An 18,113-nucleotide genomic window follows, 5' to 3' on the forward strand; every position below is an offset into this window, starting at 1 on the left:
AGCTTAGCAATCAGAGGAACTCAGTTTATTATTGGTCTTTGTTAGAATAAACATCACCCATATGTTTTCTGTCCAGGTAGGTTCTTTCCTAGAAGGTATTCTCTTAGTTTCTGGTTCTTCTCTATTTTTGCAATAGAAAGAGTGATCTTCCAGTCAGGTTTACAGAACTGCTACCAAAGTAATACATCAAGAAAATTTATGAAAAGAACAACTCATTCATTTACTCAACTGTTTAATAGTTACCTGTGATAGATTATATGCTAATGATAATAAGATAGATGTGACATCATCCTTATTGTCAAGGATTGTCATCATTCCCTATTGTCATTATTTCATGTTTTATTTTTATGGATTACAAAAAACTAAATAAACTACAAGGTCATGAGTGTTACAGTTCAGTTCAGTTCAGTTGCTCAGTCATGTCTGACTCTTTGCAACCCCGTGGACTGCAGCACGCCAGGCTTCCCTGTCCATTACCAACTCTCAAGAGTTTACCCAAACTCATGTCCACTGAGTCGCTGATGCCATCCAACCATCTCATCTTCTGTCGTCCCCTTCTCGTCCTGCCCTCAGTCTTTCCCAACATCAGGATCTTTTCAAATGAGTCAGCTCTTCGCATCAGGTGGCCAAAGTGTTGGAGTTTTAGCTTCAACATCCAGTGCTGAATATCCACATGCCACAGAGCAACATCCAATGTTCCTTCCAATGAACACTCAGGACTGATCTTTAGGATGGACTGGTTGGATCTCCTTGCAGTCCAAGGGACTCTCAAGACTCTTCTCCAACACCACAGTTCAAAAGCATCAATTCTTTGGTGCTCGGCTTTCTTTGTAGTCCAACTTTCACATGCATACATGACTACTGGAAACACCATAGCTTTGACTAAACGGACCTTTGTTGGCAAAGTAATGTCTCTGCTTTTTAATATGCTGTCTAGGTTGGTCAAACTTTTCTTCCAAGGAGCAAGCGTCTTTTAATTTCATGGCTGCAGTCACCATCTGCAGTCATTTTGGAGCCCCCCAAAATAAAGTCTGACACTGTTTCCACTGTTTCCCATCTATTTCCCATGAGGTGATGGGACCAGATGCCATGATCTTCGTTTTCTGAATGTTGAGCTTTAAGCCAACTTTTTCACTCTCCTTTTTCAGTTTCATCAAGAAGCTCTTTAGTTCTTCTTCACTTTCTGCTATTAGGGTGGTGTCATCTACATATCTGAGGTTATTGATATTTCTCCCGGCAGTCTTGATTCCAGCTTGTGCTTCTTCCAGCCCAGCGTTTTTCATGATGTACTCTGCATATAAGTTAAATAAGCAGGGTGACAATGTACAGCCTTGACGTACTCCTTTCCTGATTTGGAACCAGTCTGTTGTTCCATGTCCAGTTCTAACTGTTGCTTCCTTACCTGCATACAGGTTTCTCAAGAGGTGGGTCAGGTGGTCTGGTATTTCCATCTCTTGAAGAATTTTCCAGAGTTTGTTGTGATCCACACAGTCAAAGGCTTTGATATAGTCAATAAAGCAGAAATAATTGTTTTTCTGGAATTCTCTTGCTTTTTCGATGATCCAGCTGATGTTGGCAACTTAATATCTGGTTCCTCTGCCTTTTCTAAAACCAGCTTGAACATCTGGAAGTTCACGGTTCACGTATTGTTGAAGCCTAGCTTGGAGAATTTTGAGCATTACTTTACTAGCGTGTGAGATGAGTGCAATTGTGCGTTAGTTTGAGCATTCTTTGGCATTGCCTTTCTTTGAGATTGGAATGAAAGCTGACCTTTTACAGTCCTGTGGCCGCTGCTGAGTTTTCCAAATTTGCTGGCATATTGAGTGCAGCACTTTAACAGCATCATCTTTCAGGATTTGAAGTAGCTTAGCTGGAATTCCATCACCTCCACTAGCTTTGTTTGTAGTGATGCTTTCTAAGGCCCACTTGACTTCACATTCCAGGATATCTGACTCTAGGTGATCACACCATCATGATTATCTGGGTCATGACGATCTTTTTTGTATAGTTCTTTTGTGTATTCTTGCCACTTCTTAATATCTTCTGCTTCTGTTAGGTCGATACCATTTCTGTCCTTCGTTGTGCACATCTTTGCATGAAATGTTCCCTTGGTGTCTCTGATTTTCTTGAAGAGATGTCTAGTCCTTCCCATTCTATTATTTCTGCTATTTCTTTGCACTGATCACTGAGGAAGGCTTTCTTATCTCTCCTTGCTCTTCTTTGAAACTCTGCATTCAAATGGATATAGCTTTCCTTTTCTCTTTTGCTTTTGGCTTCTCTTCTTTTCACAGCTATTTGTAAGGCCTCCTCAGACAGCCGTTACAAGGTGGTAATAAAATGTAATATGAGAGCAAGGAGAAAGAATGCTTAATTCTAAATGACAGGTTCAGAATAAACTTTTCAGAGAAGGTAAAATTTGAATTAGTCTCCGTGGACTCATTAATTCAACCAGCATATAAATAGCTACAGGATTAGGTGCTGGAGGTGTTAAAAAACAAGACAAGTTTCTTACCTTCAAACAGCACAGACTGAGAAGTCAGGATCCTGCAGCATGATGGACTCTGAGCTGGAGGAAGGCACAAAGCGCGTCGCAAGCACAATGCAGATCCGGGAAGACTTCCGGTCCGGGAGTCAGGGGTCCTGACGGGGTGATGGGCAGCTAACCTGAAGGAGGTAACAAGGTGGACGGGTACTCACGAGGAAGAGAGTTCTAGGGGAAGAACTCCCGCGTAAAGGGTGGGGGTATAGAGCTGAACAGCATGCTGCCTTTGTCAGACTTCAAGGACGGGGATGTGCCTTCACATGGGATGTTTGTGGGGATTGTTTAGAGAAAAGGCTAGAGAGGTAGGTAGGGGCCTGATCTTGAAGGCCTTATTTCATAGGCTAAAATGAATTTTGTGTTACAGTGTGAAAACTACTGAAGCATTGTATTTTTAAAAGATTGCTTGTAGCAGTGTGGGAACTGGATTGAAAAGTAGACTAGAACCAGGGAGTCCAATTTAGGGGCTAATATATAACAAATAATCCAGATAACAGATTGTGAGGCTCTAAAGTGGTCCTGCAAATGCATAGAGATGTACAGATTCAAGAGATGTTTAAAAGGTAGAATCTGTTAGGCTTGGAGTGTGTGTGTGTGTGTGTTGTCTGTGTGTGTGAGTGTGGTCGTACGTCACGGGGATTGTTGTGTGTGTGTGTGAGTGTGGTTGTACGTGGCGGGGATGAGCTCGTGAATGATTCCTCGTTTCCTGGGTTCCATGCCATGGTGGATGACGACAACCATTTATGAGTTAGGGATGGATGTTTGGAAATAAAGGTGAGGTCTTTGGTTTTGGACTGGTTGAATTTGAGGTATCTGTAGAACCCTGTGGAAATGCGTAATAGGAAATTAGATACTTCAGTCTGGAGTTGAAGAGAGAAATCAGGGCAGGAGAGAGATTTAGGAGTCAAAATCATATACATTGTAGGAGAAGGCAGAGGCACCCCACTCCAGTGCTCTTGCCTGGACAATCCCATGAACGGAGGAGCCTGGTGGGCTGCAGTCGATGGGGTCGAAAAGAGTCAGACACAACTGAGTGAATTCCCTTTCACTTTTACCTTTCATGCATTGGAGAAGGAAATGGCAACCCACTCCATTGTTCTTGCCTGGAGAATCCCAGGGACGGGGGAGCCTGGTGGGCTGCCGTCTATGGGGTCGCACAGAGTCGGACACGACTGAAGCGACTCAGCAGCAGCAGTATCATGTACGTTGTAGTTGAAGGGATTGGTTTGGTTCCTCCAAGGATCATGTTAAGACTGAAGAGCTAAAGGCTGAGAGGGCCTTGGAGAACACTGACAGTTAAAGATGTGATCGGTGGCAGGAGCCCTGGAAGAAAATTGAGGAAGCCAGGAAGGTAGATGGGAATCCAGTAAAGTGCACGTGATAGGATTTTAGAGGAGGAACTTTGAAAGAGGAGGAAGGTCACTGTGTGTGTGTGGGATGGAAATGTCAAGTGTAAAGGCAGAAAGGACGTGAAAGTGTTAGTGTCAGTTGGTCAGTCGTGTCTGACTCTTTGTGACCCCATGGTTTGTAGCCCACCAGGCTCACTTGTCCATGGGATTGCCTAGGCAAGAACACCAGATTGGGTAGTCATTTCCTTCACTGGGGGATCTTCCCAACCCAGGGATTGAACCTGTGTCTCCTGCATTGCAGTCAGATTCTTTACTGTCTGAGGCACCAGGGAAGCCCTTACAGTGGGATTTAGGTCACTGTTGGCATCAGTGAGAGCAGGGTCACTGGAGTGAAGAAAGCAGAGCCAAAGTTGCATTGCGTTGAGGAATAAATAGGAGCTGGGAGAAAGTAAACCATTTTCCAGGAAGATTACAAAGAGATGGAGAGAGAGGACAATAGTGAGAGTAGGTGGTTCAGAGAAGAGTTTTTTAAAAAATTAATCAACGTATTTATTTTTGGCCATGCTGCATGGCATGTGGGATCTTAGTTTCCTCACCGGGAATTAGGGTGAGGATTGGGGTGAGGGATTGAGCCTGTACCCCCTGCATTGCCAGGGAAGCCGCAAGGAAGAGTTTTTCAGGCGAGAGACTCGAGCGTGTTTATCTGCTCAGGGGACGAGCAGGATGCTAGAGAGTGGTGATGATGGAGTGAGGTCCTCCAGTGTGAAGAGAAAACGAACTCCAGAGCAGTTCAGGTCAGTTGCTCCTTTGTGTCCGACTCTTTGCAGTACCACGGACTGCAGCACACCAGGCTTCTCTGTCCATCACCAGCTCCCAGGGCTTGTTTAGACTTAGGTCCATTGAGTTGGTGATGCCAATCAGTCATCTGATCCTCTGTCATCCCTTTCTCCTCCTGCCTTCAGTCCTTCCCAGCTTCACGGTCTTTTCCAGTGAGTCAGTTCTTCACATCAGGTGGCCAAAGTATTGGAGCTTCAGCATCAGTCCTTCTAATGAATATTCAGGACTGATCTCCTTCAGGATGGACTGGTTGGATCTCCTTGCAGTCCAAGAAACTCTCAAGAGTCTTCTCCAACATCATAGTTAAAAAGCATCAGTTTTTCGGTGCTCATCTTTCTTTATGGTCCAACTCTCACATCCGTACATGACCACTGGAAAAATCATACCTTTGACTAGACAGACCTTTGTTGGCAAAGTAATGCCTCTGTTTTTTAATATGCTGTCTAGGTTGGCCATAGCTTTTCTTCCAAGGAGTAAGCGTCTTTTACTTTCATGGCTACAGTTACCATGTGCAGTGATTTTGGAGCCCAAAAAATAAAGTCTGTCACTGTTCCCATTGTTTCCCCATCTATTTGCCATGAAGTGATGGGACTGGATGCAATTATTTGTTTTTTAAATGTTGAGTTTTAAGCCAGCCTTTTCACTTTCATCAGGAAGCTCTTTAGTTCCTCTTTGGTTTCTGCCATAAGGGAAGTAGAATTATTTTCATGTCTTTCATTAAGATAGAGGAAAAGGTCAAGAAAGGGATGGGGACAAATGCTTGGTCAGTGAACACAGGAGTTTGAGGGAGCTTCTGACTTTAGGGCCTTGATATTCCTTGTGATGGAGGAGACACATCCTCTTGGGTTTGGGGGCTGGTGTGTTCTAATAAGAGAGTTGGTAAAATAGAGTCCTTGAGAAAAGACAGAAATTTGAATAACTGTTGAGAGAATGGGAAGGATAGTTGCCAAGGGGTTTGTTTGGCTAGGATGGCAAAGGTAGGGTGAGGTGGTATAAGGGTGGGAACGCATTTCAAGCAAATAGAATAGCCTGGGCAAAATCCCAGGAATGTTAAAAAGACTATGGTGTGTACGGAGACGTAGCATTATTTTGATTGACTGGAGAGAATATCTGTAGAGCCTAATTTCATGGTAGGCTTTAAGAGTTATATTAAGGACTTTGAAATATTCTGAGGCAAAGAGGAACCTCTGAAGATTATCATCGGAGAAATGGAATGATTATTTCACAAGGGTAACTCTGGTACCAGTTTTGAAAAATACAATGGATTAAGAGTAGAGGGAGAGACATTTGTTAGGGGGCCACTGTAGTCGTGCAGGTGTTGAAATCAAGATAGAGATGGGTATGGTGGGTAAGAAACAACCCTCAAATCTTAATAGCTTGAAACAGCAGTTTCTTTCTCATACATGTTCATCAGTAATGATTGGAATTTTAGTTATTCAGGGATAAAGGCTAAAAGGCCAGCAGAGGGCCACCGTGGGAACATTGGCAGCTGCTTTGCTGGAGGAAAAAAAGAGCTCTGGAGGCCTTGTCCCATTAACTAATTTCTCTGCCTATCAATGATGGAAGTGGAGAAGAAGGGACGGGAGCTAAGGCGATCAGATGGATCCAGGAGATGGTACCAGAGTGTGGAAATTGGTTAAATATGGAAGGGAAAGAAGTAATTGTGAACAGATGACTCTCAGTTTGTGTCTTAGGTGACTGGGCGGTGTTAACAGAGATAAGAAAGGGGGCAGGTTTTAGGAGTATCTATATAAAGTGAATATTAACAGACCTAAAGGGAGGAAGAGACAGCAATACAGTAATAGGAGACCTTAATTCCCCACTTTTATCAGTGAGTAAGTCATCAAGACAGAAAATCAATAAGGAAGCATTGGCCTTAAGTTACAAATTAGACAAGATAGACTTAACAGACACCTATGGAACCGTTCTATCCAAAAGCAAATGTGTATCCAAATACACATTCTTCTCAAGCGCATTTGGAACATTCTCACAGGTCATATGTCAGGCACAAAACAAATCTTAATACGTGTAAGAAGACGAGTCGTAGCAGCGATCTTTTTGACCACACGGTGTAAAACTAGAACTCAGTGACAAGAGGAGAACTGTAAAACTCATAAACATGTAGAGCGTAAGCAACATGCTACTGAATAATCAACGGGTCAAAGAAGAAATAAAAAGAAAAGTTAATAAATACTCAGAGACTAATGAAAATGGAATTGCAATGTACTAAATACAAAACCTATAGAATGAAGCAAAAGAGAAGTTCATTGAGAAAATGTCAAAGTTAAGAAACAAGGCAGATCTTAAATAACCTAACTTTGCACCTGTAGGAACTAGAAGAACAAGCTAAATCTAATGTGAGTAGAAGAAAGGAAAGAAAGATTATAACTAGAGTAACAATAGAAAAGATCAGTGGAACTAGGAGCTAGTTTTTTTTAAAAAAAGATAAATAAAATAGACAAACCTATAGCTAGACTTACTAAGGAAAAAAGAGGACTCAAATAAGAAATGAAAGAGGAGACGTTAACACCTTATACCTCAAGAGACTACTATGAACAATTACATGCCAACAAATTGGACAACCAAGAGGAAATAGATAAATTCTTAGAAGCATAGTACCTCCCAGAACTGCATCGTGAAGAAATAGAAAATCTGAACCAGACCCACTAGAGGTGAACCTCATTTTTTTGAGATTGGCTTTATTGTGCTTCACATATACTGTGTTTTTTGTTTTTTGTTTTTTTAAAACAAATTGAAGGTTTGTGGCAACCTTGCATTGAGCAAGTCTCCTGGCCCTGTTTTTGCAATAGCATTTATTCACTTTGTGTCTTTGTGTCACAAATTGGTAATTCTTACAATGTTTCAAACTTTTTCATTATTATTTGTTAAGGTGATCTGTGTTCAATAGTCTTCTGTGTTGCTATTATGTTATCTTGTCATTTTTTAGCAATAAAATATTATTCTAAAATTAAGGTATGTACATTGTTTTTTTAGACAAAATGATATTGCACAATTAGTAGACTACAATATAGTGTAAATGTGCTTTCATATGCACTGAAAGGCCAAAAAAATTTGTGACTTTATTTTGTGCTTTATTTTGATATTTACTTTATTACAGTGTTCTGGAGCCAAGCCTGTAATATCGCTAAGGTATGCCTATATCAGTAAATAGATTGAATCTGGATCAAATAATCTTGATTATTGAGTAATCAAAAAACTTCCAACAAGCAAAAGTCCAGTACCAGATGACTTCACTGGTGAATTCTACCAGACATTTAAAGAAGAACTATTACCAATCCTCAAACTTCCAAAAAATAGAATAGGAGGGTACACTTCAAACTCATTTTATGAGGCTAGCATAACCCTGATAAGAAAAAACAGACAAGTACACTGGAAGTAAAGAAAATTACAGGCCAGTATCCCTGAGGAATATGATGCAGAAATTCTCAACAAAACATTAGCAAACTAAATTCAACAATACATTAAAAGGATCATTCACCGTAATCAAGTGGGATTCATTCTGGAGCTGCAAAGGTGGTTCAGCATCTGCAAGCCATCAGTGTGATACATCACACTGACAAAACGAAGGATAAAAATCGCATGGTCATCTCAGTGGTGCAGAAAAAGGATCTGACAAATTTAACATCCGTGATGATACACACTTGCAACAAAGTGGGTATAGAGGGAATGTACGTCAACATCATAAAATCCATATTTTTTTAAGAAGCTTTTTCTTCTATTAAAGCAACTCTTTAAATCAAAATTCTTTGTAAACTCCTCCTATGGATAAAAACCATATATTACAAGCCTTCAGCTAACATACTCAACTGAAGTGGAAAGCCTTTCCTTCCCACTTTTATTTGACATAGTTTTGGTGATCCTAGTCAGTGCAGTTTAGCAAAAAAAACCCAGGCAAATAATAAATAAAATTATTAAAAAGGAATGAGGCATTCAGATCGGAAAGAAAGAAGTAAAACTGTCACTATTTGCAGACGACATGATATTATATATAGAAAATCCTAAGCACTACACCAAAAACTGTTAGAATTAATGAATGAATTAGTAAAGTTGCAGGATACAAAATAGGTATACAAAAATCAGTTGTTTCTATATGTTAATAACTCAGAAATTTTCAAAATAATCGCACTTTCAAATTGTAGCATAAGGAATAAAATACCTAGAAATAAGTTTGACCAAGGAGGTAAAAAACATTTACAGTTTATTATAAGATCTGTAAGACATCAGTGAAAGGAATTGAAGAAGACACAGATTAGTGGAAAGATATTCTCTGCTGATGGATTGGGAGAATTAATATTGTTAAAAAGTCCATACTGAAAAAGGTCCATACCACTGAAACAAATTTACAGATTCAACCCTATTGTATTTCTCATTACATTTTTTACAGGGAACAAACAATCCTAAAACCACAAAAGACAGCAAATAGTCAAAGAAATCTTGAGAAAGAAGAACAGAACTGAACGTATCGTATTTCTTGATACCAAACTATATTACAAAGCCGTAATAATCGGAACAGTGTGGTATTGGCATAGAAACAGATAAGTGGGTTAACAGAACAGAATAAAGAGCCCAGAAATAAACCCATACACGCATGGTCAGTTCATTTATGACAGCAGAGCCAAAAATGCACAGTGGGCAAAGGATGGTCTCTTCAATAAATCGTGTTGGGAAAACTAGACTACCACATCATCCCAAACACAGAAAATGGCTCACAGTGGTTTAGAAACTTGAACATACGACCTGAGACTATAAAACTTGCAGAAAGAAAGGGAATAAGCTCCTTGACCTCAGTGTTAGGATCCTTTGGATTTAACACCAAAAGCAAAGGCAGCGAAAGTAAAGATGAATTAAGTGGGACTACATCAAACTAAAAAGCTTTGCGTAGAAAGGGAAACCATCAGCAAGATGAAGAAGCCTGCTGTGCGGGAGAAAATGCTTACGTATCATACACTTGAAAGAGGCATAAGTGATCATACGTAAAAGTTACAAGGGTTTATTGGTGCAACACAGGGAATATAGCCAATATTTTATAGTGATGGAATATAACCTTGAAAAATTATGAATCACTATATTGTACACTTGTAGCTTAGGTAATGTTGTACATACACTATACTTCCAAAAAACTCATGTATTTGAAAAAGGTTAGCATCCGAAATGTACTCCTGCAACTCAACAGAAAAAAGACCAATCTGATTTTAAAATGGGCAGAGGAGTGTTGGTAGGAAGTTTGTTTTTGGAAATACAGTTGTCTAAATGAACCTGGAGCTCTTCAGAGGGGCAGAGGTATTTAGATTTTGAAGTACTCTGTGCATGAATGTTGTTCAATCCATGAGAAGAAACGGGGTCATGCAGACAAACTTACAGAGTGATAAGAGAACTGAGAGGAAACTCAAAAATTTAAGAGGCATTTCTGGCCTGAGGGCATTGGATTTTAATGTAAAGATTGATGTTTTGGGGACCAAGGGAGACTATATCTGTTTCTGATATAAAACCTTCTAGTGAGGAGGGAGCAGATGTAAGCGGTGAAAAGCTGCTGCTTTAACATGGTAGAGTATGTTAGCTCTGTTATGTGTTAATGGTGGATTTATTTTTATTGGTGCTTAGATGGAATGCATTTTAATTTTTTATTTGAATTTGGATATATTTTGCAATTCACAAAATTTTAGTAAAGTTTTAGTAAAGTTAGTATAGTAAATTTAGTAAAGTTGTTATATTAATAGCTCATAAACTAGTTGCCAGGACAGAAAAAGGCTAAAAATTGATCCGTCTCCGCATATACTTAGAAGGAATATAAGTGAACAGAGAATGTGATATCACAGAAGTATAATAGTAGCACATATTAGATGATTTAATCCTTAGAAGAAGTCCCTGTGGATCAGTACTGTATTATCCCTATTTACTGGTGAGATTTAGGGAGTGTCTTTATCTGTTCAGGGTGCTATAACAAAATACTGGGTGGCTTATCAACAGAAATTTATTTCTCACTGTTCTGGAGGCTGAGAAGTTGAAGATCAAACATGGTCTGATTCTGCTGAGGACCCTTGTCCTGGTTAATAGCCAGCATCTTCCTGTGTCCTTTCATGATGAAAGGAGCTAGCGATCTCTCTAGAATCTTTCTGTGTAAGAGTAAGTTCATGACCTAACCACCCCAGAGGCCTCACCTCTTAATATGTTTGGAGGTTAGGATTTAACATGAATTTTGGGAGGATACATTCAGACCATTGCAGAGAGGTTAAGTTAGGTTATTTGTTCATTGTGCAGCCAGGACAACCCACTTTCATGCTGAAGTCTGCACTTGGAAGCATCACCTGGAATTGCTTTTTATTAATAGAACACAGCAAAATTTATACTGTACAGCCAGGAGCTTGTGTTAATGTTGCTGCTTGTTCTTTTTCACCTCCATGTTTTTATGTGTAATTCCAAACCTGCAGAAAAGTTGAAGGAGTGATAAAATGAGCACCCGTATGATTTTCCCTAATATTTATTGAATATTTTGTCACATTTGTGCTCTCACACCTTCTTACCCACTTCCCTCCCTCCCTCAGTTTCCCTCTCTGTCACATTCCACTTCTCGCTTCCCGTTCCCTCCCTATACATATACACATTATTATTATTAAACGTTTTTACTGTGTATTAGGAAATTTCAGACATCAGGAAACTTCACCCAGAATTTCTTAAGCATATGTCACCTAAGAACAAGTTATTTTCCTATATTACTACAATATTGTTATCAAATTCATTATCTTATTTAAAATACTTTACAGTGATATAGTAGTTATAGTGTATGTTCAAATTTCCTCAGTCATATTAATAATTGAGATACTGTTTTATAGCTGTCCTTCCAATCTTGGATTTATTCAAGGATCATGAATTACATTTAATTTTCATAGCTTTTTAGTTCAGAGAAGTTCTTTCCATTTTTGTGCCTTGGGTCATTGATACTTTTGAAGAGTTTAGGCCAGTTGTGTTGAAGAATGTTTCACAGTTTGGATTTGTCAGGATTGTGTCATGATTTTATGAAACAGTTTTGACAAGAATCCTGTTTAGGTAAAATGCTGTGTGCTTCTCTGCACACACTGTCATTTTGCCACATTATTGGTGATAAGTTTGATTACTTAGATGAGTTGATACAGGCTGCATTTCTTCTTTGTAAAAGTGCCTTTTTCCCCTTGTTATTAAGAAAATATCTGTAGGTGGTGCTGTTAAGATTGTATGACTCTTTTTCTCTACGTTTTACCCAGTGGTGTTAGCATTTGTTGGTGATACTTGCCTGGACTAATTATTACATTGGTGCTTACAAAATGTTGAATTTGTCATTCCTTCTCCATTTACTAGTTGGTGTTATTCTATAAAGGAGAAGTTTATTTCTCCTGTTTTTTGTTTTTGAGGATCACTATAGATTAGGGTTAGGGTTAGTAAAAAAATTCAAAATGTTGCAGTCCTTTATCAGTGTATAAAACACTGACAGTGTTTAGTATTCTACATACAGCAATTGTCAGTTTGGTCAGTCGGAGCGCCTTCAAACTGATTCCTGTGCTTTTCTGACTTCTCCTGGTCAGATTCTGAGAACTTCTTTACATCCTGGCACAACAAGGTATTTTGGGTTCACTTTGTACTTTACTTGTTTCAAACCTGGAATCAGTCCTTTCTGCAAGGAACCCTGATTCCTTTAGTGGAGAATGGTTCCTTTAAAGGGGAACTGCTTGTATTTAATTATCTATGCTTTGCCGTCTTTATGGGGTCAGTAATTTCCAGTACAAAAAAATGAGTGGATTCCAGACCTAAGACCTTCTGTGTCTTCCTAGAAGTACTCGATAATAAAGTGTCTGAACTGAATTATTTCTCAGAATGAAGTGAGGTACAGGCAGTGTTGATGACTTGCCATGGGAAATAATGGGATGTTGTTTAGAAAATTGGCATGGTATTTTTTTCCCCTCTAACTTGGTGGTGACTTGTGAAGGTGAAAACAGGTATTTGTATCCTTTTTACTTTTATATAATCCAGACTTTTTTTCCTGTGGTATAGTGACTTAAGAGTTGTTTCCCTCTTTGTTATTTTCTGCTCCCTGAAGTCAAATCTCCTTAGATAGGGAAACTTCTAATCCAGCTCTTTAATACTTTGTATTTTGAACCTGCATGTTGTATTCATCTGCACATACACTTTACACATTGGTTTGTGTACACAATCTATGAAACTGACATGAAGTTAGGGTGTTTATTGTATTGAACATTTATGCTGGAGCCTGGCTTTATGGCTCCTTATGAGGTCTGATGTTTCAGAAAATCCAAAATAGATTTGGCCTAGAACTGAGATCTTGTACACCCTAGTTGCTACTGGGCCAACAACTTGAGCATGTCCTGCTGTGGGACTCTACGTGAAATGAGACATGTCAGTCCCTTCTGCAAAGCTTTTCTTCCTTGATTTTTAAAAGCTGAAGTGTAGTTGATTCAGTGTTGCATTGATGTGTGCCGTACAGCAACGTGTCCGAAAGGGCTCTGCGTCGAAGGTGAAACCCCCTGAGCCTGTCTGTGTATTTCTTTGAAGTGGAAAAAAATAAATAGGCTGTAAGGAAATTACTATTAACATTAAAATTTTTGTTTGTTTGTTTTGGCCACGGCATGTGGGATCTTAGCTCCCTGACCAGGGACTGAATTGGTGTCCCCTGGGTTGACAGTGTGGAGTCATAATCACTGGACTGCCAGGGAAGTCCCATGTTTTGTTGAAATATTGAAAACTCTATCCCTGTGGAAGAAACATGGAATATATTTTTGGAGCAGTGATGTTGATCACTTCCAGAAGTTATAGGTCATAAATATTTTAATTACATGGCTTATGTATTTGTTCTTTTATATGTGGATGACTACTCTAAGAGTACTTTAAAAATTAGCTGCCTGGCAACATAAACGTGCAGATATTAAAATGAATTGCATGCCTTCCAACTATTTCTGTTACTTGGATAAATTTAGAACCCTGTAGAGCTCCTGCAGAATTGAAATCTCAGGGGGTTTTAATAGTCAAGACAGACAATATTTGGCTCTTCGGAATAAGGTAGAAAAAAATAGCTTCAGATTAATTTTTGCACTGTCACCTAGGCTGCTTAATTAAGGCACTGAGGCCAGTGAAAAGTCAAAACTGTCCTGAGAATTTTATTTGACTGTTGCTGAAAATTTGGTGGAGTTTAGACTCTGGGTGGTGAAAGGGATAATTTTTTTCCTCCTCCTAGGTGAATTGCTGGAGGCTATCCACTCTCCTTTCTCCAATGTCTCTTCAGATTATGCTTGATAAGTGCAGTTCTTTATTCTTCACCAGGATGGATGAGGCAGTACGTCTGAGTTAGAGATCAGGTGAGCATTATGTTTGGGTACTGGTGGGTGAGTTTTCTGACACTCGAATTGTTTTGCATTTGTGTGGATTCAGACTAGTCTAGGATATTTTGAGGAGAAACTTATTCAGTGTATATTTAACTGTACATGAAATAAAAATCTCTTGATGGAGTTGGATAGACATAAAAAATAGCACATAAAAGGAATGGTAGTTTGAGTAAGTAACTTAAATGTAAGTTAAAATCGGACAGATTTTACGTAGAGTACATATGACGAGTTTACTGCCCGACTTGGCAGTTGGAACTGTAAGGCTCTGCTGCTACTATGGTAAGAAATTTTCAGGACGTTAGAAAAATGCCCCCAAATTATTGTAAACCAAGAAAATTCCCAGAGTGGAATGTAGGTTTTTTAATTTTCTGGCCCTGGATTTATACAAATGGTGAAATGTAAAAAAATTGAAAGACAAATCTGCATCTTACTCACATTGTAAGCCCATGTGCCTTATTTTTTTCCTGCTCTCAAAAGACTTACTGTTTAGTAAGACAAAATGTTATGAAGGAGGTAGTAGGATGGTTTTTATTTTCTTTTTTTTGCTTATCTCTTTATAAATAACATGAATTTCTCTTACGATTAGATGGAAAAGTCAGTTATTTTAAAACATTTTTAAAAAGGATAAGGGGCTATAAATCAACTCTTGACACTTGTGAGTACACTAATAGACTTGTTTTCCAGTGCTCTTGGACTCTAGTTAGGTGGTGAGTTCTTTTTTCCTGGGTTTTGTGACTATTTCTTTGGGCAAACTTTCTTTATATTATAGCTGAAATTTTTATTAAATAATCAACCACTTAGATAATAAACGTTCTATTTAAGCCTAGTAATGTGTAATTTTGTTTTGTGAAAGAGTTCCCATTTGAATTCTGGGAGGAAAGCTTGTGCTTGTTAGCTTGCCCTAGCTTGCTGGACACTTATCATTTTGACGTTATAAAGGGGACCTCAGTTAAATTTGAAAAAGACAATGTTATATGCTTTTACTAGAGTAAAATCAGTAGTTTTTGGGGTGACAGGGAAGACTGTTGCATTTTTCCCTAGGTCCCAGGGATTTTCAGAGACACCTTGACTATCAGATAAGGTATCTGGGACCATTAGAAGTCTTAGGACCATTTTAAGACTGTGGGATCAAAAATTTTTTCTGTGCATTAAAAGACCTTACTGGCTAGCTGTGAAGATAAACTTGATAATTTATGAACAAAACAACAGTAGATAGAGTGGGTTAGATTCTGTAGTATAGATGGAATGTTGTAGAATTTAGTTGTATCTAACCGTGCAGTGTAAACAAATAGAAAAAAGATAGAAATCAATCTAGGAAGTAGGGATGGAGATAGGAATTGAACTGGGCTTCAATAAGAGATTAGTATATAAAATTTATTTCATTTCAGTGGCTATATTTCAAATATGTATATTTTTCTTTTTTGAGAGTTGCTTATTTAAATAACTTTACTATGGAAAATTTCAAACATTTGAAAGCATTGGAATAGTTAAATGAACTTCCATATGCAGTTGTTAGCTTGTGGCTACTCTTGTTTCATCTGTAATCCTATCCCCTTTCCTGACTGTCCTGAAGAGGATCTGGTGTATAATTTCACCCTGAGTATTTCAGTATATACCCCTAGATAATGACTTTAAAGATATAATGTCAATACCATTTATACTTCTAAAATAATTAACAGTAATTCCTGAATATTAAATATCTGGTGTTCATATTTCCCTGACTGTATCATATTTTATAAACAGCTTGTATGTTTAGTCAAGTAAAGTCTGTATCTTGTAGTTGATCAATATATGTTTAAAAATCACTTAATCTGAAAAATTTCCCCTCTCCTTTTTTTTCCCCCCAGTGTATTTGTTGAAGAAACTTGGTTATTTGTCCAGTAATTTACCACAAGTGGATTTGATCAGATTCAGATTCAGTGTTTTTGGCTAGACTACTTTATAGTGTACATCCATTAGGAGGAAGTGTGTGATGTCTATTAGTCTAATTTTCATGATGTCAGCAGCCATTGATGAACCTTGTCTGCATCCTTTATTGAATTTCGTTAATGGTTATAAAATGATATTCAATTTGTATTATTTTAAAATTTATTTTAGCTGGAATTTTTTTAGCAGTTTTACTTTTTAATATTCATTTATTTTATTTTCGGCTACTCTGGGTCTTCATTGCTATGCGTGGGCTTTCTCCACTTGAAGTGAGTGGGAGCCACTCTTTAGCCGTGGTGTGCAGGCTCCTCATTGTGGTGGCCTCTTGTTGCAGAGCACGGGCTCTAGGGCACGGCTTCAGCAGCTGTGATGCATGGGCTTAGTTGCCCTGCGGCATGTGAAATCTTCCTGGACCAGGGATGCAACGCGTGTCCCCTGCCTTGGCAGGCGGATTCTTAACCACTGGACTACTAGGGAAGTCCTGGAATACTTTTATAAAGGGATACTTCCCTCATTATTTACTTGATTACTTTCAGGTGTATCTTGTACAGGACAGGTGAGAGAGATGCTTTGAATCTTTATTTTAATTATTGAATTTTTATTTTCAAAATAGTTTGTTCACTAACATCCTGCAAAGGTGGTAAGTTTTTTGAATTGTCATTATGAACTCATCAATTTAAATGTACTGATGTGTTTCAGTCTTATTTCTTTTTTATTCTTATTGATGTCTCATTGATTAACTCATAATGGCAAATGGGAACCTCTTTAGGTTGGCTTCAGTGTCCTTTTTTAAAAAAAGCATACTTTCTGTTAAGGCTGCACTGCGCGGTTCGGTTTGTGTGCTCTCAGTAGACTGGACCTGGGGCCTTGGTGGTGAGAGAGGAGTCGTAATCACGGGACCACCAGGGAATCCCCTCCGGTGTTCTTTTCATGTGATCCTCCTAGTTTCTGCATTGTCTGGTCTGACCTGATATTCAGAGATCCTCTTTTCCATTTCCATTCATGGGCATGTAACAGCCTTTGCCCCTTTTTTGGGAAATAATGTTTAGAAGCCACAGTCTGGGTGCAAGAGGCACTATGGCCTAGTGGATTACTCATTATTTCTTGCTGTTTTTAGTGAAGAAGGCTAGGAAATAAGGGTTTTTTGGAAAGAAAATGCATTACAAGAAAATGCATTACAAAAATGCATTTGTATCAGTATTTCCAATTCAAAGACAGGACTATAGATTTTTAAGTTCAGTATCTTTAATCTTATAGATTTGTATTTTTCAAATTGTGAAAGTAATAATGTAATTATTATAAGAAATTTAAATAATTCAAAAAATGTAAAAGGTGAAGACCCTGACCCTACCCTAGAACCATTAGTTAACTGCTTAACACAGTTAATTTAACCTTCATGCATTGGAGAAGGAAATGTCAGCCCACTCCAGTGTTCTTGCCTGGGGAAATCCCAGGGATGGTGGAGCCTGTGGGCCGCCGTCTGTGGGGTCGCACAGCCGGACACCACTGAGGCGACTTAGCAGCAGCAGCAGCAGCAGGTGTATTTTCTCCTTTTAAAGTTGAGTGTAGTTGATGTAATGATTGTGTTAGTTTCAGGTGTGCAGCATAGGGAGCCAGTATCTTTACAGATTATACTCAGTTAAAACTTACTACAAGATAGAGGCTCTAATTCCCTGTGCTATATAATATAGCCTTGTTGCTTATCTGTTTTATATGTAGTAGTTTGTATCTCTTTGAGTTAGACAAGGCTGTGGTCCTGTGATCAGATTGGCTAGTTTTCTGTGATTATGATTTCAGTGTATCTGCCCTCTGATGCCCTTTTGCAACACCTACCATCTTACTTGGGTTTCCTTTACCTTGGACGTAGGGTATCTCTTCACAGATAATCCAGCAAAGCACAGCCGCTGCTCCTTACGTTGGATGAGGAGTATCTCCTCACAGCCACCCCTCCTGACCTTGAACGTGGAATAGCTTCTCTCTGCCCTTCTGCAACCGCGCAGCCACTTCTCCTTGGATGTGGAATTGCTCCTCTTGGCCGCCGCCCCTGACCTTGGGCATGGGGTAGCTCGTCTC

The 18,113-nt window shown here is 38.9% G+C and overlaps 1 protein-coding gene across 7 annotated transcripts in view; it reads left to right on the forward strand.

Moving 5' to 3' along the window:
• Positions 1-18,113, forward strand: part of R3HDM2 (R3H domain containing 2) — a 155,533-nt gene that overhangs the window by 16,578 nt on the left and 120,842 nt on the right. For 3 of the 7 annotated variants that reach the window (XM_065934804.1, XM_065934801.1, XM_065934802.1), the window contains exon 2: positions 13,967-14,087. The exons of the other annotated variants lie outside the window; for them this stretch is intronic. The gene's annotated coding sequence lies outside the window, so the exon portion shown is untranslated. The remainder of the gene's footprint in view (positions 1-13,966; positions 14,088-18,113) is intronic. 7 annotated transcript variants of the gene reach the window in all.

This window comes from Muntiacus reevesi, chromosome 4 (assembly GCF_963930625.1).
Source record: "Muntiacus reevesi chromosome 4, mMunRee1.1, whole genome shotgun sequence".
Classification (NCBI taxonomy): Eukaryota; Metazoa; Chordata; class Mammalia; order Artiodactyla; family Cervidae; genus Muntiacus; species Muntiacus reevesi.